Genomic DNA, 27,701 nt, shown 5'->3' with positions numbered 1-27,701 from the left:
ATTCCAGAAATATAAATACTGCATTTTACTGTACAACCACGAGTCATTTTCCAAATACAAAAGCAATAACTGGTTTCTAATTCTATCAAAACTTGAAAAAAGGATAGATTTTTAAGCAGTTACGTGCTGCAAACACAAAACATACAAAAATGTTCTCTCAGAATAATTCGTAAATGCACACAGACGCACTGTGAGAACAAATATTAGACCTTGTATTTTACCAAAACACATTTACTAGTCTAGAAACAGTAAAGTGAGTAAATACATTCTATATATATATGACTGCTGCATTTTACTATACAATCCTGATTCATCTTGCAAATACATAACCAATTTACTGCATTATTGGCGCGAACATTACATCAAAAAAGTGACACAATAGAACAACAAAGAGGCACAAGGAGCTTGTAAATCTGCCCCAGAGTGTATGCAGCAGTGTATGTATACTGACTGAGAAATTGTAGATTTGAAACAGAAGTCTGATTCTAGACAAGCAACACGATTAATTGCTCTTGAGGGGCTAATATGACTGCACACATTCCAGAAATATAAATACTGCGTTTTACTGTACAATCATGAGTCATTTTCCAAATGCAAAAGCAATAACTGATTTCTAATTCTATCAAAACTTGAAAAAAGGATAGATTTTTAAACAGTTACGTGCCTGCAAACACAAAACATACAAAAATGCTTCTCTCAGAATAATTCGTAAATGCACACAGACACACAGTGTGATTCTAGACAAAAAATATTAGACCTTGCATTTTACCAAAACACATTTACTAGTCTAGAAACAGTGGATGTATAATGCTACACCGCACACGTTTTCATTGCAAACATTCACATCGCCCACACATTCACAAAGTACGCTGACACAACGCAACCCATTACTTCGCTCCACCATTGAAATGCATACAAAACACACCCACTACGCACACAATCACCCCGCATGCTTTAACATCGCATTTTTCCCCCAAATAAAACACACTACCCCCAGCACGAGCACACCCCCTACGCCCGTCCCTCTAAACCCGTACACCTAAATCCTTAATTAGTACCTTACACTACGGCCCCTTGACCCTTAACCCGAAAAGACATGCTCCACAGTGATAGGTGTTTGCCGTTTGATCAGTCGGAATGAAAAACAGCACATTTCCATGTGCTATGAAACATCCTCTACACGCACCTGTCATACTAGCATCGATGTAAGTTTGATCTTGTGCAGGTCAGGTTCGGACACTGGTATAGGCTACAGAAGCAGAAACATAAATTAATTTAATGTCCATAATGCGAGCGCAATTCTTCAAAGGCTTTTACAGCAAGCGAAGGAAAGCGAAAATTAAATAATTCGTTCAGTTTGGCCAACGGAAGAGATTTGTGAGGAAGGAAAGTGTACAAATAGGTTTGATACCATAATTTCCATGTGACAGTTTATGGATATTTTCAGCCTCTTTCAGCAAAGTGTCCTAAACTAAACTCTTCCTCAGCACAATCGCTAGAGATGAAATGTGTGCGGCAATCTGTCACTGTCACGCGGCATCTCTATGTAATATCAGTTGCAGTTCTTGCAGTCAACGATTTGATTGCAACAAATAATGTTTCCCAACTCAGAAACAGCGTCTTGAGGATAGGCACAGAAAAGCTAAAAGAACGCAGTGTATATGATTATATGAATACTTAATTTTTCTTATAAACTGATAAAGAGGGACTTATCCCGCACAGTGCAAATATTTGAATGTGCATTAAGATAGCCAGTGCGTCATCCCTACATCCATCCAATGCCTCATCTATACATCCATCCTTCATCCATCCACCCTTTCATCCTTCCATCCATACAAACATTCTTCATCCATCCACCCTTTCATCCATCCATCCATCTATTAAGTATCCACCCACCCTTACACACATCCATCCATCATTCATCCATCCACCCTTTCATCCTTCCATCCATATATCCTTCATCCATCCTCCCTTTCATCCTTCCATCCATCCATCCTTCATCCATCCACCCTTTCATCCATCCATCCATCTATCATTCATCCAGCCACCCTTTCACACATCCATCCATCCATCCCTCATCCATCCACCCTTTCATCCATCCACCCTTTCATCCTTCCATCCATACATGGATACTTCATCCATACATCCTTTCATCCTTCCATCCAACACACATCCTTCATCCATCCACCCTTTCATCCATCATTCATCCACCCACCCTTTCACACATCCATCATCCTTCATCCATACACCCTTGCATCCTTCCATCCATCCATCCTTCATTCATCCACCCTTTCATCCTTCCATCCTTACATACATCCTTCATCCATTCACCCTTTCATCCTTCCAGCCATACATCATTACATCCATCCTTCACCCATCCACCCTTCCATCCATCCATCCATACATCCATCATTCATCCACCTTTTCACACATCCATCCATGATTCATCCACGCTGCATCTGTCATCTGTAAACTTCCGTATCCAGCATCATCTGTAAGCATGGGCGCAAAATCCGTTCCGCTCGCGGATTTTGCTGATTTTCGGCAAATTCGCAATCCGCGAATTCCCGCGAATTTGCCAAAAATCCACAAATCTGCAAGCGGAACGGATCCGGGGGGCAAAAATTCAAGCTTCAAGCTTGTAACTATTTTAGAATGGCGCCGGCAAGCTTCCAGCGCCATTCTAAAATAGTTACTAAGTTAGCTTCAACAGGAAGCACTAATAGAAGCAGGTGCTCGAGTTTAACTGAATTCGAGTCCTGCTTTATTTTTATCTATTAGTGCTTCCTGATGAAGCTAATTTAGTAACTATTTTAGAATGGCGCTGGCAGCTTGCCGGCGCCATTCTAAAATAAAACAGGAGAGGGGCAGAGGGCAGAAGGGCACAACAACGAGTGTGGCAGAGGGCAGAAGGGCACAACAACGAGTGTGGCAGAGGGCAGAAGGGCACAACAACGAGTGGGGCAGAGGGCAGAAGGGCACAACAACGAGTGGGGCAGAGGGCAGAAGGGCACAACAATGAGTGGGGCAGAGGGCAGAAGGGCACAACAACGAGTGGGTCAGAGGGCAGAATGGCACAACAACGAGTGGAGCAGAGGGCAGAAGGGCACAACAACCAGTGGGGCAGAGGGCAGAATGGCACAACAACGAGTGGGGCAGAGGGCAGAAGGGCACAACAACCAGTGGGACAGAGGGCAGAATGGCACAACAACGAGTGGGGCAGAGGGCAGAATGGCACAACAACGAGTGGGACAGAGGGCAGAAGGGCACAGCAACGAGTGGGGCAGAGGGCAGAATGGCACAAAAACGAGTGGGGCAGAGGGCAGAAGGGCACAAAAACGAGTGGGGCAGACGGCAGAATGGCACAAAAACGTGTGGGGCAGAGGGCAGAAGGGCACAACAACGAGCGGTCTCGCACAAAAAAAAACAGCGAACACGCAAAGCGCCCCGCGAACACGCAAATTGCCCCCGCGAACACGCAAAGCGCCCCGCGAACACACAACAATAAAAAAATCCGCAAATTCGCACAAATTCACGAATTTTGCCGATCGCGAATTCGCAAATCCGCAAATTCGTGGATCGCAAATTCGCAAAATTCACCCATACTTATCTGTCACTCTCAAGCACTTGCTGTCACGCGTTGTAATGGGGCTCCAAAGAAAGATATTTAAACACTGCTGAGATGAGTAAAAGAAGTAGCTAGGCTCTGCTTCAACTGCCGCCAACCGCGCCACTACACCACGGATCTGTAACAACATCAATTAAACACTATGCCTAGCAAAGCACATGGGTGCATAGCTCAAGATACGTAGGAAATGTAACCCTATATGCCAAACAAAAACCTTAGGCCAAACAAAACAAACCAGAGCATTTAAACCAGATTCAGCCAGAAGATGCAGGGTGCTGAACGACCCATGTAAGTTAGAAACACTATGCCCAGGAAAGCACATGAGTGCATAGCCCAGCCAGAAGATGCAGGGTGCTGAATGACCCTTCAACTGGAAAAGTATCTGCACACATTCTACATTTTTGAGTACTGCACTTTCCTGTACAAAGGTGACTTACCAAACACATTAACTTACCAAATGCTTTTATCACAATGGTTATCGAAATGCAGACAAACTCAGAATATGATTCTACACAACTAAACTACTCCTTGCAATTTACAAAGAAAAACACATTGCTCTTATTGAAAACAAAATGCACCACATACATCCCCTTACAAGTTAAGAGCTCACCTTTCAAATTGATTTGTAGATTAAGAAGAATGTCAGTCACACAGCAGATATTCTTATACAGAATCTCTGTACTTCACTGTTCTTATGAAAACCAGAAAATGGCAAGGTTTCCCTCTCATACTACCCACATATACATGTAAATAACAAATCACATTTCTTCCCACATTAATTCAAAAGCAAACACACATTTCCATTGGTTGAACTTTTAACCCTATCCAACTGACATAACTTTGAACCCTACCCCCATTCTGCCTTCTGCCTGTTACCAAAGAAACACTTAACTGAGCACACAGGTCAAATGTTCATCACACAATGTTACTAATCAAAACAGCAAGCATGCTTGACTTATCAACATAGCTTACCTTATGTAATGTACCTTTCAACCAGTTTTTGTTAACCAATAAGAAACATGCTTTTAAAAAACAGAAACATGCACCCTAATTTTCAGTGTAGTATGTTCTCAAACAACCAATCATTTCTTATCTTTCTTCAAAACTGTATCTTATCCACCATTTTAGAAAAATCTTAGTTTTCAAACTGCCATTTCGTTTTCAGAGACCATATGAGTGCATTAAGACCTCTCTACAACATGCTTACAGTGTGGATTGTGGGACACAGCTATATTTTCTGGAGTCAAAGGTACGCAGAACAGAAAGGAATTCACAAAGACCTAGGTTTACTAAATATAGACATGAAATGGATTGGACAGAGAGGGTTAAAATGGCAGCAATTGATACCATTGGTTAAATCCTTTTTACATCTCCAACACACTGACCTCATAATTGTGCACTGTGGTGGCAATGAGCTAGGCACTGACTGGGGTAGTCCTGGAAATGCTTATGAATGACACCTTTGGAGAATTGATGGCACTTTCCCCCCAAAATGCTTTTGTCTATTCTAATATATGCCAAAGGCAGAAATGGAACTGGTCCAACCAATATTGTCCACAGATTGAGAAAGCTAGGAATCATGTGAATAAATCTGTATCTGCTTTTCTCCGAAACTATAGAATGGGGTCCATTTACTCATAGACCCATAATCATGCCTTTAAGGGTACGGTTGAATCTTTCAACCAACCCATTACCTTGAGGGTGGTAAGGAGTGGTGAACTTATAAGTTACCCCACACTCCTTCCACAGAGACTTCATATAGTTGGAAATGAAGTTGGTGCCCCGATCTGACACCACCTCTCTGGGGAACCCCATTCGGGAGAAAACACCCATCAGTGCCCGTCCCACCACGGGGGCAGTCACTATTCTGAGAGGGATGGCTTCCGGGTACCGTGTGGCATGGTCCACCAAGACCAGGATGAACCTGTTGCCCAGGGCTGTCTTGGGGTCCAGTGGCCCAACAATGTCAATCCCCACCCGGTCAAAGGGGGTACTGACCACGGGAAAAGGTTGGAGGGGAGCCTTCTGCTTCCGCCCGCTTTTCCCACTTGCCTGGCAAGTTTGACAGGTCTTGCAATGGACATCTGTGTCCCTTCGCATCTGAGGCCAATAGAAATGGGTGACAAGCCTGTCATAGGTCTTGTCCTGCCCCAGATGTCCAGCTAAAGGAACGTCATGAGCCAAACCCAGTAGGAAGGCTCTGAAGCGCTGGGGTACCACCAGCACACGGGCTGACCCAGGCTCAGCAGCCTTAGGCTCGCTATACAGGAGGTCGTTCTCCCAGTAAACAAAATGTGACCCTGACTGATCACCTGAGGTTTGGGCTGAGGCCTGCTGCCTCATACCCACAAGAGAAGGGCACACTTTCTGTTCTGCACAGAATTCCTCCCTGGAGGGACCACCATCCTGCTGCCAATGGGTCAGCTCGGGCAGGTCTCCCAGTTCAGCAACTTGTTCACCTGTTGGTTCCAGGGCATACCCCTCAAGGTCTGCCTCCTCCTGGACCACGGGAACTACGGGGGACGGTTTCCCGCGCCCCCTGCCTCTTCTCTTCACAGCTGGGTCCTGGGCCATACTTTCAGGCTCCAGAACCCCATCAACACCCTTACTTGCTGTCATGGATCGAGTGGTTGCACACACCCACTCTGGCACACCCAACATTTTCAAATGTGTCTCCCTCTCCACCTTAGCCCAAGGGGAGTCTTCTAAATCATTGCCCAGGAGACAATCAACAGGCATGGCGGGCCTCACAGCAACCTGAAGAGTACCTGAAACTCCCCCCCATTCAAAGGAAACTTGAGCTACCTCACACTCTCTCTGGGAGTTGTCAGCAGCTATCACAGGGTAGAATGCGTGGGGAACAACCTGCTCTCTGGACACCAAGTGACACTTGACAGCTGTCACACTCGCTCCGGTGTCTCTGAGAGCTTCCACTCTATGGCCATTAATGGTCACCCACTGCCTATATTTCTTAGTGTTACTAGGCAGAGGGGGTGGCGGGACCAATTCCATGTCTCCCAGGGAGACCAGGGACATCTCTGCGGGACCCTCCCCACCATGGGCAACCATCTCCTCCCCTCCCAGAGCTACACTAGCCAACTGACGGGGAGCGGCATGTGGTGGTGCACCGGGTGGTGCACTAGAGTTCTTCAAGGGACACTGAGGATCATAAAAACGGTGTCCCACCTGCTTACAAGCGAAGCAAGTCATGGGGCCCCTACGACCAGGTTTACCTGTCGGGGCCTCTGATTTCCTATCTGGGGGAGGCTGGGAACCCTTCCCTTGGTTCCCTTGGGGATTACTTTGGGGCCCTTTCTGGGACTCCTTCTGTTTACCCTTGTCCCCCCCACTCTTCTGCTGGGGACCCTGCCCACCTTTGGCTGAGTCTCCCACTGGACCCTTGTGGACCCTGGTACTGACCCAGCGGTCCGCCTCTTCAGCAAGTTTTCTAGGGTTAGATATCTTGCTATCAATAAGGTGCTGGCGCAGCTCTGGAAAACAGTTATTAGACAAGTGCTCCCAAGCAAACAAATCATAAAGAGCATCATAACTTTCCACTTTGCTGCCCTTTACCCAACCATCCATGGCTCTGCAAAAATATGACACATACTCCACCCACGTGGTACCAGGCAACTTCTTACATTCTCTAAAGGCCTGTCTGTACTTTTCTGGGGTTAGGCCATACCTTAACATTAAAGCATCTTTCATATGAGCATAAGACGTCCTATTCTCAACAGGCATGTCTAACAGGGTATCTCTTCCCTCATTCACAAAGCGACCCCACAACCCCGCTCCCCAATCCTTCTCAGGGACCCGGTGGGCCAACAATGCTAACTCATATGCTTTAAACCATTGACCAATATCCTCATTCTTCTGAAAATCTTTGATCACATCTTTGGGAAAATAAAACCTACTTTCTGCAGGCACAGATGGGATGCTGCCACCAGAGGGATTCAATTCTAACTTTTTAGCTTGGAGCTCCAACTCCCTCAACTTGGTATCACGCTCAACAGCTAACTTCTCTCTTTCAAACTCTAATCTTTTGATCTCCAAATCAGCTTCTCTCCTGCCTCTTGCATTCTCTAATTCCAACTGCCCATTTATCTTAAGTTTTTCCATTTCCATGTTGTATGCTCGCTCCTTCGCCCTTTCTTCTCTTTCTTCAGGGGAAAGACCTTTGGAGGAAACACTGCTGCCAGGAGGGGATACAGGCCCAGTCACGGGCACTTCCTCCTCCTCTTCTTCTGTCGGTACCACCACCGGATCAGAGGGACCTCTGGCCTCTAACCAGGCCTCCAATGCTTTGAGATAATCTGCTCTCTTTGAAATGCCTGTGGTAGGAACTTTCAACTGCTTGCAAAAGGATTTCAGCTTCCTTACTGGATAGTCGTTTATCTTACTCCTATCAAACTCCTCCTCAACAACAGGTGTAGTGCCTCCAGCATTACTCATGGTCAAAACTGGCAGTTTCAAAAATCAAGCTTCAGGAAATTGGAGAACAAAAATAGAATATCCAACCAAAACAGATTGTGGCTGCGCTATGGTCTGCTTTCACTATGTAGCGCACACTAATCACTGCACATGGGTCATAAATGCAAAGTTCAAAATCCCACCGCTGCCACCAATGTTAGAAGCGGCTGTCTCTAGTTGGCAGAGGTATACACTTCTGACAAATAGGGACACACCTTTTCTAGTCAGGGCAAGGAGATCACACACTTAGATAACCCCTGCTCACCCCCTTGGTAGCTTGGCAAAGCAGACAGGCTTATCTCAGAGGCAGTGCGTTAAGCATTTATGACCACATACAGTAATAAAGTGAATACACTACAAATGGACACGACACAGTAGTATTATAAAAATAAGTATTTTTATATAAGGCTTAGCACAAGACCAAATAACGACAAAAAATATACCACAATCTTAATAAATACTCTTGGAAGGAAAAATAATAGTTCAAGCACGGTTTCTTCTTAGCACAAAAGTCTTTAGTATCAAAAGCAACTCTTCTTCTCTAAAACACAGTTCTTGGCAACAAGGTAACCCACACGGGAGTCACACGACGTCGAGGCAAAGTTAATCCAAAGGTTCGGCGTCGACCGCGAGGAGCGCTACGTCGAGCCCGGAGTCGCACAGACCCCAACAACACAGTACCTTGGAAAAGTGAAGCACTCGATGATCAGCGGCGTCGAGATGTCCGGCGTCGCGTCTTCGGCGTCGATCGGGCCTCGGAGTCGGGGCGATCTGCAGCGGTGTCGACCGAAGTCAGGCGGGAGCAGCGCTCACGGGATGAAGCAGGATACGGCGTCGTCGATGTCGATGTTGCAAGAGTGAGCAGCGCTCACGGCGTCGAGAGGGCTCGAAGTCGATGCGATCAGCGGCGGTGCAGACACGAGGTCACTTGGAGCTGGAGCCGAACTCACTACTCACTGGCGTTGCTGCTGGCGTCGATCGGGCCCGGCGGCCGGCGTCGAGGAAGCGGGACACTGGAGCCGTTACTCACGGTGTCGAGCTGGATTCGGCGGCGTCCGTCGGCGTCGAGATTGCTGGATTCTTTCAGAGGTGCTGGATTCACAAATTCCAGCAAATAGCACTTTAAGCAGATGAAGTCCTTTAGCCCTGTGACTTCAACAGGAGACTGGCACTCTTCCAGCCCTTGGAGATTTTCTCAGCAAAGAGTGAGAGTACACACACAGTTCCTCTCTCCTGGTTCCTTGGCAAAAATAAAGAAGCAATGCAGGATTCCCCCAACAAACAGCACTCTGGCAGAAGGGGTAGGCAGTCCTTAGATCAGCAGGCTTCTTGTCCTTGGTTCAGGTTTCCTTGTCAGAAGTGATCTGATTTCTTGGTTCAGGGGTCCTTCTCTTATACCCCTTTTTGGCTTTGATCCCTTTGTCCATGCAGGGGAATTTCCCCCCATCCTGGGTTTGTTGTGGGTGTTGCCAGGCCAGAGCACCTGGCCTATTCACTGGGCAGGGCAGAGTCCTCAGCCGCTCAGCAGGAGCGGAGCCAGCATTGTCACTGGCAGGGGCAGGGCCATCAGCTGCCCGGCAGGAGGCGGGCCAGGAAAGTCCCAGGCAAGCACAGAGTCATCAGTCGCCTGGCAGGGGGGCGGAGCCAACATTGTATCAGGCAGGGCAGGCTATCAAGAGCTACTCTCCCCTACTCTCAATGCAAATGCCCCACTCATCCCACACTGACTCATTCAGACTCTCTGGAGCCACCTAGCTCCTGTCACACGCACACCAGAACCAGCAGAGACCGGTAGACAGTTAGACAAGAAAATAGCTACTTTCTAAAAGTGCTATTTTCAAACACAGAGTCCAAAAACCATCCACACAAATGGATGCGTTATTAAACCCTGAGTTCAGGGATACCAAACTCGACATTGCACCATGCTCCCCGAGCCTGCTATGATTATAGCATTAATAATCCTGGCAGCCCATTCTAACTGATGGAGAGCAGGTTACCTTACAATAGTGAAAAACGACTATGGCTGTAATTCACTATTAGGACATGCCAACCTTGTCAGGCTTGTCCTACCTTATGCTTACAATGCACCCTGCCCGTGGGCCTACCATAGGGGTGACTAACATGAAGTTAAGGGAAGGTTTAGGGACTGGCAAGTAGGTGTACTTGCGCAGTCCCCGTGACAGTCAGACTGCACGTGGTCTGGCAATGGCAGACCTTCAGACATACTTTTACTAGGCCGCTCTTGTGGGTGGCACAACATGTGCTGCAGGCCCACTAGCAGCATTTGTATTTACAAGCCCTGGCACTCCTGGTGCACTCTACTAGGGACTGATAGTAAACCAAATAAGCCAAACATGGAAGTCAATCAGTACAGCAATTTCACATAGGGAGCACTTGCGCTGTGGCACTGATCAGCAGTGGCACAGTGCCCAAAGCATATACCAGCAAAAACATCGTAAACAGAGGAGGCAAACAGAAAAAATGGAGGAGAGACTCATGCCAATGATGCCAGGTCTAACACACAACAATCTGCGTTTCAATATGGATGGCATCCATAGGAGAGATGGTGTACATTTTACAGAGGAAGGGAACAGAGTCTTCCTCTTGAACTTTAGACTCTGCATCGGTACTTACTTGTAGGTACTAAAATCTCCCAATAAACACAAGGGCTCTTTTTAGAGCCACTCAACATCTAAACACATAAGCTTGATAAATATCTGAAAAATATGTTTCTATTTCTTGCTTGCATACGCGTACGGGACACCTTATAAACCAGGTAGCATACGGGGTACGGTCCGCGTACCCAACACGTGCACAACAGAGGTCCCCAGAGCCACCACAAACCTCCAGGAGGGGGGACGCGCGGCCCCCCTCACAACATTTAAAAGCCCCGGGGCGTGGTGGTCCCGAGGCTGGGGGGTCCGTCACGGACGCCCAAATTTAAAAATGTAGTGCCCCGGGGAGTTTGGGGTCCCAGGAGCATGTGGAGGGGCTTGAGACCCCCCCCCCCCCACCGGTATTTTTTTTTTTTTTTAAAGAAGCGGTCCCTGGGACTGCGGGGGGGGCATGAGCCCCCCTGCATACATAATGTCAACGCCCCGGGGGGTGGCGGTCCCCAGGGCAGGAGGGGCCCTCTGGGCCCTCCATTATGAAAAAGTACATTACCCCGGGATTTGGCCTCCTCGGGGGCTAATTAGCAATAAAACGGGCTTTGTTTTTTTTTTCTTTTTCACGGGGTACGCATACATTATGTGATTAATCTACAATAACAGGATGTGCATGCAACGCTGACACTTGAACACTGATTTCCAGTATCAAGTTGTACAGTGTACCTGAATGAGAACATACGTATATAAATTAGCTTCCCTTCATGTGCCAAAAACTACAACTTAAACCTTTCACAGCCCTATATTACTACAACTACAACACTCCACTGAATGTACAGTAAACATTCATAATCACAGAAATACGTCATGTCTACCATATTTTATGTGTGCAACTATAAACGAATATACAGTCAGTGATATCCCGTACTTTCCATGTTGGCCAAGTTCTAGAACTTTACAGATATAATGACACATTTACTTTTAGGACCCGGGCGACGTCAGCACTACAAAACGAACACCCGAATCACATGATTTTTCATATAGCTCACGATGGAATCATGCCCATAGATCCGGAATCATGCTTCAGAGCCTTACGCAGCACTAGTGTATGTCAGGCTTGCCCACTCCGCTTACACCACCAGGAAAACACAACAACACTACATGGCCCACATTTCCATTGTAGTGATTTCTTAGTTCCAGGTCTAGTTGTCAGAACGGCACACACACTCCCTCATGGCTGGTATACACCCACACCACACCCATCCAGCACATGCATCACAACACGCGTGACCCTACCTATAAAAAAGACGGGCGCACATGCTCTACGCCATTTTAGAGTTGCTCCCATCCACACCGCTGTGATGGTCCGTTCTAGTGGTTCGGACACCTCATGTAGGTCCGAAATACCGAACAAAGGATCCCACTACCACATGCCGGGCCTCTTTGGTCACTGAATTAGTAGTACCTGAAGCACTGAGCGGGTGATGAACCTACGATGATGATGATGGGAGCACGAGCATGTCATTAGCCATACCGATATCAAGACTCAGCACCATATGTCAGATTTCTTGGTGGCAGATTGGGACTACATGATATAGAATGTGTCCTGTCCACGAAAAGGTGAGCAGTGAGGCCTGGGTGTGCATCGGAGTGAATCGAATGGCTGTAGCAGACTGGATACAAAAAAGCAAAGCAGCGATTTAGACGAATGCAGTCCTATATAGTGTATCAAATTACATGTATATATATTTTTTCCAATAGCAGGAATGTTTTTATAATCGCTCATTGTCCGGAATATAAACTATACAAATAGTTATTTTAGATTTTAAGAAGGAACATGTGCGAAAGGGCGATGTTATTCAACTTCACATTAAGATAGTAACAATTACCAATCATAACATCTTTCTTTTACTATCTTTTAGATATAGAGCTTCAGGGTGCATTATATCCCGACATGTGGTGAAAAACACACTGGTGACAAAAACTTGAGCTGCGAATATTCTTTGCAGTCACTCTCTCACTTCGTCTCTCCTTTGATAAAAAAATTATACACAATGCTAACTTCCTTTTTATCTTACAGGTTGTGTTTCACAAATTGGCGTCACCTCCCCCGAAAAAAACTTACCAAGCTCTATGTTCGTGTATTCTGCGATTATGCATGGCCATTGTAACAACGACTGAGAAGCCTGCTACGACACGTAGTGCACCCTCTTTGAATCACGCCAATGGCACAAGGTGAGCAAAGAAGCTTGTTTCTGAAACAACGACAAGTTATCTGTGAAAGGAGCGAGTGGTTAGTGTGCAGCAGGCGCGCAACACCCATTGGGCTCACGGGCCTTCAGGCCCTCCCCCGTTGTGTGTGTCAGCCCAGGCGGAGACAGCTTCGGGGACTGGCGAGCATCTAATTGCAGCCACACCCGAGTACTTAATAGGTCTTTAAAAGACTATTTACTTGTAAATGAGGTTTTTGTTGTATGTTCACCCTTTCTGTCTATGGTTGGAAGAATTAGCCCCCCCAAAATATTTTTCAGCCCCCCGAAATATGGCTCTAGTTGCCCGCCTGGTGTGCAGCAGCTTCACTGCTTAGAAATATACAATTACCTCCGGGCAGTGAGAATAGATAGGTTACAACAGTCTGAGGAACAGATATACAAGCTTCATGAGCCACTTTTGTGTCATTTTTAACATGGGAAAAGTGGTGCAAGGAGCTTGTAAATCTGCCTCTGACTTCTAAAGAAAAACTCTCCCTTCCAGACTCTGCGAGTCAATGGGGTGCAATAGTCTAGGTACGCAATATTGAGAACTTACCACTGTTAGAACTGGCTATTTCTGGTAGGCTAAGGCTGACGCCAAAGCAAGGCAGAAACCACCATTCCAGTCAGGGCGAGGGAGTCACACGCCAAGAAAACCCCTGCTCACCCCCTTGGTAGCTTGGCACGAGCAGTGAGGCTAAACTCGGAGGCAATGTGTAAAGCATTTGAGCCAGCGCACAACAGCAACAATATCCTAGGCACACCACAAAAGGAACTCCACACAAGGTTATAACTTTTGTATTGTCAAAACACATCAGATAGAAATCACACATGTACATTGTGCCAACTGGCACGGGCAATATTCACAAGGGACTATTCACAAGACAGGGCCACATGGGTCACTGTCATAATCAGCACTTGGTAGAAATAGAAATACTGTCAGAAATTAGAATAAGTATAGCACAAAATAACAATTATAAATCACAACCAGTAACTACTGGTAAAGGTAGGTACACACTACGCAATACTAATAACCATAGGCCTAGATCACGCATGGACACATAACCTCTCTAGTATAAACTATACTAGGCAAAACACAACCACCTAAGAATAAAATACATTTAAGGGTAGAAGCAAGAACACATTACACATGATGCATCAAAAACACATTCAGCAGTGTAGGGAAAAAGGTAAACACATGATGCATAAAACATTCAGAGGTGTAAGGAAACAAAACACATGATGCATAAAAATACATTCAGCGGTGTAAGAACAAGGCACGTGATGCATCAAAAACACATTCAGAGGTGCAGGGAAAGAAAAACACATGATGCATCAACCAACACATTCAGAGGTGTAAAATCAAGGAGGACACATGATGCATTAAAAACATTCAGAGGTTCTAGTTGTGAAAAAAAAAAAAACATTCAGAGGTGCCAGGAAAGAAAACACAACTCAATAGCGCAAAACACATGATGCCTAAACATTCAGAGGTGCAAGGAAAAACCACACAATTGCGCAAAACCTTACATAAGCCACCACCTGTGGCAGTCCCTAGGCCAACTGGCCTTGTTGGGGCTAGGACGCCCTGTAGTCCAAAAGTCAGGAGCCTAAACGGTGCAGGTGCCCACTACTTGCTGGGCACCTGGAACATCCCAAAACCTAAACGGTGCAGCTGCCCACTAATTTCTGGGCAGCTGGGAACTTCAAACTGCGGCAAGGGCTCTCACTGGCCCTAGACAAACTGCGCCGCAGGGGTTGGAGCCACACAGGCTCTCAGTCGGCTGAGGGGCATTGGAGCCATCTGGCTCTGTGAATTCTCTGCCCCCAAGAGCCTCACGGGACTCGCCAGCACATGGGGGCCGCCTGGAGCCTCTCTGGGCCCTAAAACAAATGCCCCTTCAGAGCCTCTCTGGGCTCTACTCAACGTTGGGGCGACCCGCTGCCAACCGGGGCCGCCCTGCTGCACCAACTATGCCCCCTAGACAGAGGGCAGGACACGGGCCATCGGGAGAGCCTAAGGGGCTCTAAAACACGCAATGCCCCCGAGCCCTCTTAGGGCTTTAAACAATAAGTATGCCGCCTTGAGCCTCACGGCCCTGCACTGGAGGGGAGGGGCGGGCACCGGCAATGTGCCCCAACTGCCCCCTCCCCTTTGAAGGCACTCACCGGGCTTCCTCAGGCAGCGAGGGGCTCCTCTGGGCAGCACGGGGCTCTACTTTCTCCAACGGAGCCCCGCCTGCGCCTTCCGCCGCCTCGGCTCTTCTTCTCCGGGGCTCCCTCAGCACATGGGAGCCCCGCGACAGGCCGCGCTACCTCTTCTCTTCCCGGGGCTCCCTCCAGATCACGGGAGCCCCGGGCGGCCATCACTCCTCTCCGCCTCTTCTCCCGGCTGCACTTCCTCTTCATGGCAGGCCCCGCCTTCGTCACGGCCGGGCCTGCCTGACTTCCGGTTTTCGGTTGGCAGCGCGGCCCTCGGTGGGGAGGCGGGCGCAGCGCCTCCTTCAAGGTCTCCGGGCCGGCGGCGGTGATTGCACGAGGCACAACTTGAGGGGTGGGCACCCTCGATAATAAATATAAAAATAAAAGCGCTAATAAGCGCTTGGGGCAAAGTACAGCGCTCCTAGCACTGTAAGTACAAATAAAGCGCTCTCAAGCGCTTGGGGGAAATAAAGCGCTCCAAAGCGCTAGAAAATGCAGCTTCTCCATGCTGCAAAGGTCCCAGAGATTACCAGGGGGCAAAGTCAAGTCCCCCCCATCAGCCCAAGCAAGGCAGAAGGGTCCCCCAGGAGTCCTCCAGGCATCCAGGAAAGTCCATCAGGTGTCCAGGGGCTAGGCAGGGCCCAGGGATTCCCCTGGGCCCAAGCAGCAGCACGCCCCTGGCAGATTCAAGTCATCCTCAAACCAGACAGTCAATCCACAAGCAGGCCCAGGCACTCCTGGGCCAGGCTCACCAGCCAATCACACGCCGGCCACAAATTACACAAATATGCCAACTTCTCAAAGGGGCACTTCTAGACTAGACACAATCATGCCGCATACACCATTACGCAGCATTCAATCTCACGAGTTCGTACATACCAAACTCGACCCTGCACTCCCCACACATCAGAAACTACCATGGGCATACATATTCCCCATTCATTCCTATGGGAGGCCAGGTCACTCACCTCACATACACAGAGAGCACACGCACTTTACACTGTACCACAGTGAAAAAGTGCGCAAAGGCCTAAAATCACCAACACCAGGTTCCAGAAACAGGCTAGGAAAAAGCAAAAAGTTTCGGGGTGAACCTGCCAAAAGGGCCAGGTCCAACAACCACTATACAGAGGGAGTGCATGGGATATACTACTTTGGAAGAAAAACAGCGCACAGACACCTCCTTACAGTGGAACTTGATCAAATATATTTACCTGCGTGTAAAAAAAAATGAAGCAAAAATATACGTGTGCAGTTGTATGTACTATGTACTAACTCTATAAACTATCTTTCAGATCACTAAACTGGAGGGTGGACTATAAACCAGCACATGTTTGGACACACAACGGAGGCAAAAGGTGAGCCATGAGTATTTTCTCCACTATTAATGTCTCCATCTATAACTTTCTCTCTCCCACGTTTTAATGTCGTTTTTTCTCTCTTTCTCTTTCTCACTCTCTCTCACATCGTTTCTCTTTCTCTTTTAAAGTAATGGACACTGCTTGCCACTCTGCCGTGTACAACCTTAGCTGATTTCAAGTAGTGAACTCTGTTGGCCACAGTGAAGCCTGCTTTGACAAGTAGTGCACCCTCTTTGAATCACGCCAATGGCACTAGGTGAGCAAAGAAACTTGTTTTCGAAACAACAACAAGTTATCTGTGAAAGGAGAGAGTGGGTAGTGTGCAGCAGCTTGACTGCATAGAAATATACAATTACCTCTGAGCAGTGAGAATAGATAGGTTACAACAGTCTGAGGAACAGATCTAGAAGCTTCTTGCACCACTTTTGTGTCACTTTTAACATGAAAAAAGTGACGCAAAGAGCTTGTAAATCTGCCTCTGACTTCTCAAGAAAAACACTCGCCTCCAGACTCTGCGAGTCAATGGGGTGCAACCGTCTAGGTACGCAATATTGAGAGCTCACCGCTATGCAGTGGGAGTGCATGGGATATACTACTTTGGAAGAAAAACAGCGCACAGACACCTCCTTACAGTGGAACTTGTTGTAATATAGTATCCTGAGTGTACAAAAAAATAAATTTAAAAAAACGTGTGCAGTTGTATGGACTATGCTATTACTAACTCTTTATACTATCTTTCAGATCACTAAACTGGAGGGTGCACTCTCAAGCAGCACATGCTTGGACACACAACGGAGACAAAAGGTGAGCTATGAGTATTTTCTCCAGTATTAACTGCTCCCTCTATAACTTTCTCTCACAGTTTTAATGTCTTTGAAACACGCCAATGGCACTAGGTGAGCAAAGAAACTTGTTTCCGAAACAACAACAAGTTATCTCTGAAAGGAGAGAGTGGGTAGTGTGCAGCAGCCTGACTGCGTAGAAATATACAATTACCTCTGAACAGTGAGAATAGATAGTATAGTGTAGTTCCTATATTCCCAATAGGCTCTGCGTATTGGAATAATATATCCTATAGATTAGACGTAGGACTGAGGTCGACTAGGTCTCTATCGAATATACTAGACTTAATTGTGAGTGCCAGCTAGCTCAGAGGTCACTAGAAACTTTTTCGAATTCACAAGACGGGATTAGTCTCTGACAACCGCATAAACATGACAACTTTGTTTCCCCAAGATAAAACGTATCTTCAGAGTCGTGGAAACAATAGATAGATATTTCACTCAGTCAATCGTGCATGCTTCATTTCACTAGAGGTGCAGAGAAAGTAGAAAGACGGGCGTTTTCAACAAAAGGTTTTATTGAACAGTCTTCTTTCTCAAGCATAAGAAATGAACTGCTACAATCGTAACACAGTTTGTAAAATGTAATGTGTACAGTATAAATTGTAGACTTTCCAAGCTTCATTTTATGCAGCATAAATACCGGCGAATATGAAACGTTTATGACGTGGATTACGAGGTCCCATTAAGAATTCTCGTAAATCAACACCATCTTTAAGCAAAGATAAGTGTTGTTTTATTTCTGCAAATGTGGATTTTTGTAGCCATTCAAGGCACAGTTTTCCTACACTGTAAGTTGTTATTATCCCTGGATGTTGTCTTTGGATATATCTTGGATCTGGCCGGGTTACTGTGAACCCTTGTGTCTTGTTCAGGAATCTATCTTGACAGTTATTCGTGTCTGTGGGCCAGATTAACCATTGTTTCCATTCAGGATGTGTTCTGTTCTGTTGTAAAATATAATTTACGTCTACCTCCTCATCTCAAGTTAAATTTCTATCAGGTGTGGGCTTAGGTATGGATGGTTTGTTTAAATCTTTTATCTTAGCAATGCCAAGACAACATGTCTGTTGAACAGTGTTGTTTAGGAACATCATTTGTTCTGGAATGATGCAGGCTCTGAACAATGCCTCTAAACCTTGTATCTGCCAGTCTTTTGTGTCCCAAACAGTTTTTGTCTCAATGTTGTCTTTCCAAAAGTCAAAGCCTAAGGTGGACAATTGAGCATAAAAGGCAGCAGAATACATGTGTTTAGTATTTGTCAACATAATTTTCATGCCTGTCTTGCTCACATTTTTAAAGTAAAAACTTTCTGGGTTTGTAACATTAAAACCTGTGAAATATGGACATTTTCTAAGAAACGTTTTAGAACTACCTTTTGGAGGTGTTGGGCAATGATCCCATTGATTATAAGTTAAAACATTTATAGGGTTTGCAGATTTATGCAAGTAAAGATGGCCAAAATGATTAAAACAATACATTTCTTCATAATTTGATGAACTTTCTAAGTATTAATGTTTTGTAAATTTTGCTGACATTTCTAAGTCTGCCATCATGTTTTTTTTTTGTCCTCATTAGCCACTTAATCGATCCAGGGGCATTCCAACCGCATGACCCAGCAGCCTCTGTGCCTTTAAGATACCGTCAAATTTTCCTGAGAGGCTGGTCTTGTCTCAAAGCTGAGAAATAGGACCCCACACAAGCTACCTCCAATACAAGCCCAATGTGGGCTGATAGTCCAATATTACTATGGCTTGTGGTGCCTCCCATTGGACATGGAGACTCAGGCTTAATCATCGTACCCGGGAGGGAAAAAAACCAACAAAAAAAAAACCCGGGGTCCTAACTGTTCCGACTCCACTCATTTAGTAAATTCCAAAATCTCACTGTACGGGGGCTGCATGTTCTGGCCAAATCTACTTTTGACGTCATATAAAGCGAGGACAACCACTCTGCATGGGTTGGTGGGTTGATGTTGACCCAGTTTTTGCAGATTTGTCTTCTTGCTAGCAGTATGGCATAGTATAGGCACTATCTTTCTAATCCTTTGATGTTATCACTCAGTCCAAATATTACTAGTGACTAAAATAAAGGGATGGAGATTTTAAGGATTGACTCAAATGATACCTTGACTTCTTGCCAAAAGATGGTAACATTCGGGCATTCCCAGAACATATGCAGATCTGAGGCGGCTAGCAAAGAACATTTACTGCAGCACTTCCCCGGTTGAAACTTAGAAAGCCTTTTAGGGGAATAGTACGCCCGATGTAATGTAAATAGTTGGTTGCGCCTCAGCCAAGCTGGTTTTACGATCTTATAGAGGAGTGTAAAGGACTCTATCCATTTCCCTTCTGCCTGGGGTTCTCCCTCTCCTCCCCATTGCTTTGTTGGAAGATTAAACTCACCCTCCCTTTCTTCCAAGATGCTCCAATAATGTGAGGCAACCTGCTTGCCTTTATATTGTTTTTCGATTAAATTCCTTTCTAAGGGGCTGTCCCCTCCAAATTTGATCTTTTTACTTGTTTGAGAGCGCAACCAACTAGAAAGCTGTCTGTAAACGAGCCAGGCTAATGGTGAGGTTACCCTGTCTGAGAATATTTCCCATTCGATAAGAGAGCTATCTGCTACTAATTCTCCCCATCGTGTGATTTCTGCTTCTTGTAAGACTGTTTTAACCGTCTGAGTGAAATGCGGTGAGAGCCCAGGAAAGTCCCAAATCGGCGCATAGTTAGAAAAGTATGGAATCCCCGCCTTGGATTTGATTTGAGACCATTCTTTTATGGGGCAATATAGTGTCTTTTGTCTGACTTTTCTGAAAAACCTCTGATTCGCAAATTTGAATAGGAATCCGTCCAGTGGAAGGTCTGAGCCCAGTAGCATAGCTTTGAACATCTGGCTGTTCGAGTTGTCTAGTGGGGACTTTAGTAACATCCTGGAGTGGGTCAGGTGGAATGCCCAAGCGTAGTATTCCAGGTCTGGCAAAGCAAGACCTCCTTTTTCCCTTCTCCTTCTCAGTTTCTTCCACGCCAGCCTGGTAGATTTATAACACCAAACAAATGAGTTTATATTTTGTTGGCATTTTATTAGTTGGTTCGTGTTGAATAATAAAGGAATTGTGTTGAAGAGAAATGTGTATTTGGGGAGAATGGACATTTTTACTAGGTTAGTTCTCCCGTATATGGTGAGAGGTAGGAAAGACCAGGACTTCATTAATGATTTAGCTTCGCGTGAGATGCGATCTAGATTATTCCGGGCCAGAAGATTGGGGTCTTTGGTGATTCTTATGCCCAGGTAGCGCATTGAGGATCTTAAAGGGAGCTGCAGATTGGTGATGTTCCAGACCGTTATCTCTATCTTCCCTGCGTTTATTTCATAACCTGAATGCTTCTCAAATTCCTCCGCGCTTTTGATGACAATAGGGAAAGCCTGTGTCGGGTCTGTAGTGTAAATAAGGATGTCATCGGCATACAAACCGACTTTCTTTTCCCAACCAGAAAACGAAAAGGGAGGAATATTGGGTTCTTCTCTTAAAGAGTGAGCAAATGGTTCTAGATAAATGTTAAATAGTAGGGGGAAAGAGGACACCCCTGTCTTGTTCCTCTAGTAATTTCGAAGGAATTTGTGCGTGTGCCATTAATTAGCAGACTTGCCTTAGGGTTTTTATATAGTAAGCTTACCGTTCCACGGAATTTAGGGCCTATTTTAAACTTTACCATAGCAGCATTTAAGTAAGACCAGTTTACTCTATCGAACGCGTTTATTGCATCGAGAGTCATGATTGCAAGAGGTAGAGCAAAAGTTGAGGCAATATCTATAGCTCCGACTAGATCGTATGTTAAGTCGGCAAGTTGTCGGCCTCTTATAAATCCCTTTTGATCCTGATGTATGATATCTCCAACCTCGCTTCCCAACCAAGCAGCCAAAATTGACGAAAAGATCTTATAGTCATTGTTGAGAAGCGAGATTGGACGATATGAACCGCAGTCTATCGGATCCTTGTCTGGTTTTAAGATTAAGGCAATGGAGCGCGGTGTGGTGACCAAAAAACTACTTTACCCACCATCCATAGCGGCACTCGCCGCGACATTTGCGCGCCAGGAGGCGCTTAAAATCAGCGTCTCCCCGGTCGAGGGGGGGAACCTTTTGCCAATCTCACCTGTGGATCTCACGGACCTGTGCCGATCTTGAGGCCATTTGGGCTTGTGGAAACCTGTGCCAGCAACCACCCGCCTCCCGCTGCCGACTCCTGCTACACCCTGGGGTTTGGCCGCCGAGTGGAGCGCGGTGTGGTGACCAAAAAACTACATTACCCACCATCCATAGCGGCACTCGCCGCAACATTTGCGCGCCAGGAGGCGCTTAAAATCAGCGTCTCCCCCGTCTCGCGGGACGCCGGGCGAAGCCCGGGCCAAGGGCGGGCCCGTTTAAGCCCGTTCAAGACTGTGAGAGACTGGACTGGGCCACGGTATTTTATTTTATTTTATTGTTCACTTCCTATTTGTATTCTTCACCTCCTGCCAGACACCGTGTTGACCCACGCGGTGGTTTGTGTATTGTGGTTAGCCTAATCTATTCATTTTCTATTGAATTTGCCCATTGCTGTGTAGTAATGAATAGGGGTACTAGAAGAAAAAAGACCACTAAAGTCACTGAGATAACAGGTCCTATAGACCTATTCATTACCAAAACCAATGAAGTGATTGAGAAAAGCATACATTTGCTAGAACGTAGGGTATCACACGAACTGGAGGTCGCGAGAAGATCATCTATGGGGCCTCTAGCTACTGCCCAAACTCCTATCCATCAGGGTCCGATTATCCCGCTGATTAACCAAGCAGAAAACACCAACGTCTTAATACACACGGTCCCAAACAACGTGGACTTATCTGCTACCCAATTGTCATTAGGGTCAAACTATAGCGAGGATTTGGAAAAAACACCAGATTTGCAACTTTCCCATAATCATGTGGACATAGTAGAACTGAATTCCACGGGTAGGCGGGAGGGAGCGATAGCCAAGAGGCAAAACATAGAGACGAACTCACACAGGATCACTCTTGATTCATATAACACCAGGACTTCGCTCATCCCAAATAGTGACACAATTGTGCTAGATCAGCCAACCCCTATTACTAATAACGTAGAATATATCTTGACCTCGCAAAACACTGACACGCGAGAGATAGTAGAGGTCAGGGGGGCTGTGGGTGGCATACAGGAACCATGCACGGTATGTGCAAGACTTCATGATACCCTTATAAACAGCTTGGGGGAGTTGTTAAAACGCCATTTACAACCTATGGAAAAGAGCCTCATGATCATAGAAAAGCAATGAGCGAAATTAAATACCCCAGTTTTCACACAGAAAACATTAGGTACACTCACCATGGGGGAGGGGAAATCCAAAGAGCCAATTAAATTGACCCAACCCTCTTTACCAGTCAATCGACCACAGCCCCTTCCGCGCGAAAGAGCTGCAAACACTCAACCTATCAAGAGGGCTACACAAAATCTACAAAATACCCCGAAACCCACTATACCTTAAGGGAATGCAAAGCCAAATGGCATCACAGATAACTCCCAATCAACTCCGGCCCCTCTGGAATTAAACTCTCAGCCAGCCAGGCGGAAGGAGGCTCCCCATATAGCACACAAAGCTCAGTCCTTTCCTTCGCATACCAACGAGAGGAAAGGCGCTAGGCATAGGCGTCCGATACATCTGCCTCCTGAGGCGACCCCATACACCGTCATCCTTACTGGGGTCCCCGAGCTGGCAGATAGCGTAGACGAACCCCCATGGTCACTGCGCAACAAGGTATTGCAGTGGCTGAGTCAAAATAGACCCTTACAACCTTCAAACCATAACAGAATCAACTCAGTTAGAAGAGTGTTTTGGATTGGCGATACCAAAAAAAGTCTACAGGGTGACTGTGTCATAGTCACCTGTGACGATCCTTCAACAGCTGACTATATTTCCTCTTGGCCAGCTCTAGAGAAAAGGGGGGGGGATTGACGCACAGCGTCTCTCCTTCTTTTATCCACCTTTAAACATTATTAACTATGGTGATTCTACTGGGTGGGAGGAAGCCCAGGACTGGCCTTGGACACAGGTGGGGCACTATAATAGAAACAGAAATAGGATTAGAAACAATCACTGGTCCAGAGGTTGGGATGTTCGCCCCTGGCTACCTAGAAGAGAAGAGTCAAATTCTGATTTTTGGAGGGGTGTCCCCAGAAGGAACAGGTATGACTGTTTAGATATGGTCGATTGACCAACAATGTTAACAAAAGGGGAACAAGGGACTCACCAGCCTGCAACGTTAAGCCACGTTTACCAGGTTCTAGATCAAATAGTCGAGACCCAATATGATGATCCCCAGACTTATAGTACTAATATCCAGCCATTAGGGAATACACCCGACCCCCCAGGTGGGGAATTATTATTGCTCCCAGAACAGCAAACACCAGTACATTTAGCCCTGGGTGTATCAGAGGAAGGATCTCTAGCACACGAAAAATGCAATAGCTCAAACATATACAGAAGTCTGTCGGATACTACACAAACCCAAAAAGAGGTAGCATATAGCGCAGGGGGCAGTGAGTCGTCAACTCAGCTGGCGGTAGGGAGCCTAAAAAAGGAGGGAACAACCAGACTAAAAATAACATCCTGGAATATCGCAGGACTAGGTAAAAAAGCAAGGGATCAGCTATTTTTGGCCTTTATGGGAAATCAGGATATAATCTGCTTCCAGGAGTGTTGGGACCAGGAGGAGACTCATATAGAGGGTTTTAGCACCTTCTATGTTCCTGCCATACAGGGAAATCGAGGCAGAGGGTCGGGGGGCCTTGTGTATTTTTGCCTCTAATTTGTGCAATATAAAACTGACCACATATGAGGCGAGAGCCTAAAGTAGGTGTAGGTAGTTCTCTGCAAGGACTCACGATTAAAGCGTTAGGGCGGTCCTTTTTCCTGATCAACATATATAATAATGTGTCAAAAGCTGACCTCAAAGCATTAATATCTGAGCTTACAACAATGCTATAGAGAGGTGGTCGGGACGCAGATTGCATCCTCATAGCAGGAGACTTAAATTGCCATTTATGTCCTTTTAGCGACACAAAGAATTGTGGCATATTCAACTTAAGAGGTGAGCCTACCTCACACTTTGAGCACTCTACTATGGGCAATATGCTAAATCAACTCATGCATGACTGGGATCTGGGTTTTGCCAACGAACTTGGCGACCCACCTGTAGCATTCCAAACAACTTTTTTTGGTCGAGGGGCAGGCACTGTAATTGACTATATCTTAGCGTCCAACAGGAATCAGGGTTGTTTGGGGAGATTCGACACGGAAGACTTGGCCCTAAGTGACCACTTCCCGATCAGCACCAGCATCGCTGTAGGAAAGCCCGGGAGTCATATAACAAGCATATCGGGTACACTTCATTGTCATTCGGTTTCTTTGGCAAGGAAAAACGGATATGCCATTAAATGGGCAAAGATTGACTCCACAAATTTCCTGAAGGACTTAGTCCAGAAAGAACTGGAACAATTCTCTACCTGTTTAGAATTTAGCACTAATCCCCAGCTGATTATAGGGGCTTATGACAGGATTATTGCCACTATAATTGACAAGTTAACTAAAAAACAAAAGATAGGGGAGGAAAGAGGTTTACATGGCTGGTTCAACTCTGCCTGCACTAAAGCCCATAAATTTCTTCTACAGACATTAAAGACTGTCCCAAAAGATAGTGGCTTAGTTAAAGACGCTATGCGAGCCTATAAGCAGACCCTCCGAACTAGACAGGACGAATTGAAAAACCAAGCATGGGAAGCCCTGCTAAAGGCAAGTGCCTTACGGGATAATATCTCGTTTTGGAAAGAAATCAATGCCCCCTTCTTCTCGGATAGTAAGGCTGACTCCATTGAGATAGCCATAACGGAAGATGTCTGGGTTAATTACTTTACCTCTCTATACAAGAAAGACCTATTAATAACGACACCACAAGATGATCCGATTATTGGGCAGGCGGATTACGCACTGAGTCAAGCTAGTTTCCCAATAAATGTAGTTATTACCCCATTAGAGGTTGAGCAAGCAATCTGTCAGAGTGCCAACCTAAAGGCCCCTGGTCCAGACGGAGTTCCCATCGATTTATTTAAAGAGAACGTAGATCTTTGGGCGCCCTTGCTGGCAAACGTAATAAATGCCTATACCAAAGTAGGTTTCCCCGACACATGGCATGAAGCAATAGTAATTCCAATATTTAAGAAAGGGGACAGGCAGGACCCAAAATGTTATCGTCCCATCTCCTTGCTAGACACTCTGATGAAAGTCGCAGGCAGAGTGTTGTTAACTAAGTTACAAGCCTGGGCCAAGAGTAATGGGATTCTTTCGAAATTCCAATACGGCTTTAAGACCGGCCTAGGCACTGTAGAGCAGGGTTTAAACCTGTCCCTAATAACATGTAAATATATTGGAGTAAAAAAAGGGAACCTCTTCCTAACATTCGTCGATCTATCCTCGGCATTTGATTGCTTAGATCACAGAGTGTTATGGGAAACTCTGGTTAAAATAGGGATAGATAATAACATTCCACACTTCATACAGGAATTGTACAGAGATGCAGGCGCCACGGTCAGATATGGCAAAAACGGAGAGCGTACTAGGAAATTCCCCATAGAAAAGGGTGTCCGACAGGGCTGCATCCTTGCGCCATTCCTTTTTAATTTATATATCAATGAGGTAGCAGTCTTTTTAAATGACCTACATGTGGATTACCCTAAAATAAATGGCCTCCCAGTTCCACTTCTACTATATGCAGATGATGCAGTGATTATGGCCCGCACACAGCTGGGCCTTCAGAGGGCCTTAATGGGATTCTCAACCTTTATGAGCACTAGAGGTTTAAAAATAAATGTGGGTAAAACATTCACTATGCCCTGCACTATCACAAAAAACAAATTAGACTGCAAAACCTTTGTAAATAACACAAAGATAGCTACGACCAAAACTTTTTCTTACCTAGGTATCATTTTTAATAATAGAGGCACATGGACATCAGCAATTACTTCGCGGAACCTGGCCTTTTCTCGCACGATAGGTGCGGTCAAACAATTTGCTAAAAGACTGGGCGGGAAACCTGTAGATATACTTCTTAAGATTTATGCAGCGAAATGCGTCTCCACTGCTGTGTATGGGGCAGGCATCTGGGGTTCGGCAGATTGCACCCAGATACAAACAGTGGAAAACGCATTTTTGAGGTACCTGTTATCAGTCCCCCGATCCACGTCTACAACCATATGCCATAACGAACTTAACAGAGTTCACATTAGTGATCTGATAAAGATAGCTCCAGTTATGCTGTGGTATAAGATTTGGACATGTGAGGACACAATTTCTAACAGGGTAATAATTCAGGACTGCTTAAACCTATCCGCCCCTAACAAGCAGCCTTGGTTAGCATATGTCAAAAAATTTCTGTACTCAATTGGCCAACCAGATCTCTATCTAAATCCCATATCATGCTCACAAATTACTAAAAAAGCTTTAAAAGTAGCATGCCTTGACTTATTAGAGGAGAGGAGGTGGTATTTAGATGGGAACAAGTCTACTATTGTAGCCCACCGTTGTATTCTTCACGATGTGGGCCTTCACCCTTATTTGGCGCCAACCTATTCGTGCTACCATAGAATGCTTTTGACACGAATGCGGACTGAGTGTTTCTACAGGTTAATCTCGTTCCCTTCCCCTAATGACTGGTCAGCCAAACTGATAAAATGCCCGTGTGATGATTTATCCACCCAGTCAAATATACACTGCATTTTCTTCTGCAAGTACTATCAGTGGGGGAGAAAAAGATACTTGTTACCATTGTTAAAGACTTGGGGTTTGAGAAACTGTAAAACTGCAATGATCAGGCTGTACATGCTGCAAGATGAATTCACCATTGTTACGGCGATTACATTTCTGATATTTGCTGTAAAATGTAGAGGGACCATGGGCAATGACTAGGATCGTGATGATAAAAAGTTTTATTGTGTTCATAACTACACCAATTAATACACAATAATCCATATGAAAACATGCTTCCCTGAACACCGTATGTATTTTTATGATCTTTTAATGAATTCCTTTTAAATTTTATACGGATTTTAAGAACTGTGTATATGTTTGTGTATGTACGATGTTTGTATTTTGTAATAAGATTTTAATGAGAAAAGCTATTCGAGTGTGTTCGACATATGTATCTTGCATTTCTGTCTGCTTTTATGGTTTTTTTGTCAAAATACCGAATAAAGCTATCTTTGAATTTGAATTTGATTAAGGCAATGTT

The sequence above is a fragment of the Lissotriton helveticus genome, chromosome 6 (assembly GCF_964261635.1).
Source record: "Lissotriton helveticus chromosome 6, aLisHel1.1, whole genome shotgun sequence".
In the NCBI taxonomy this organism is placed as follows: domain Eukaryota; kingdom Metazoa; phylum Chordata; class Amphibia; order Caudata; family Salamandridae; genus Lissotriton; species Lissotriton helveticus.
The sequence above is the reverse complement of the archived record's forward strand: the minus strand, read 5'-3'. Positions refer to the sequence as shown.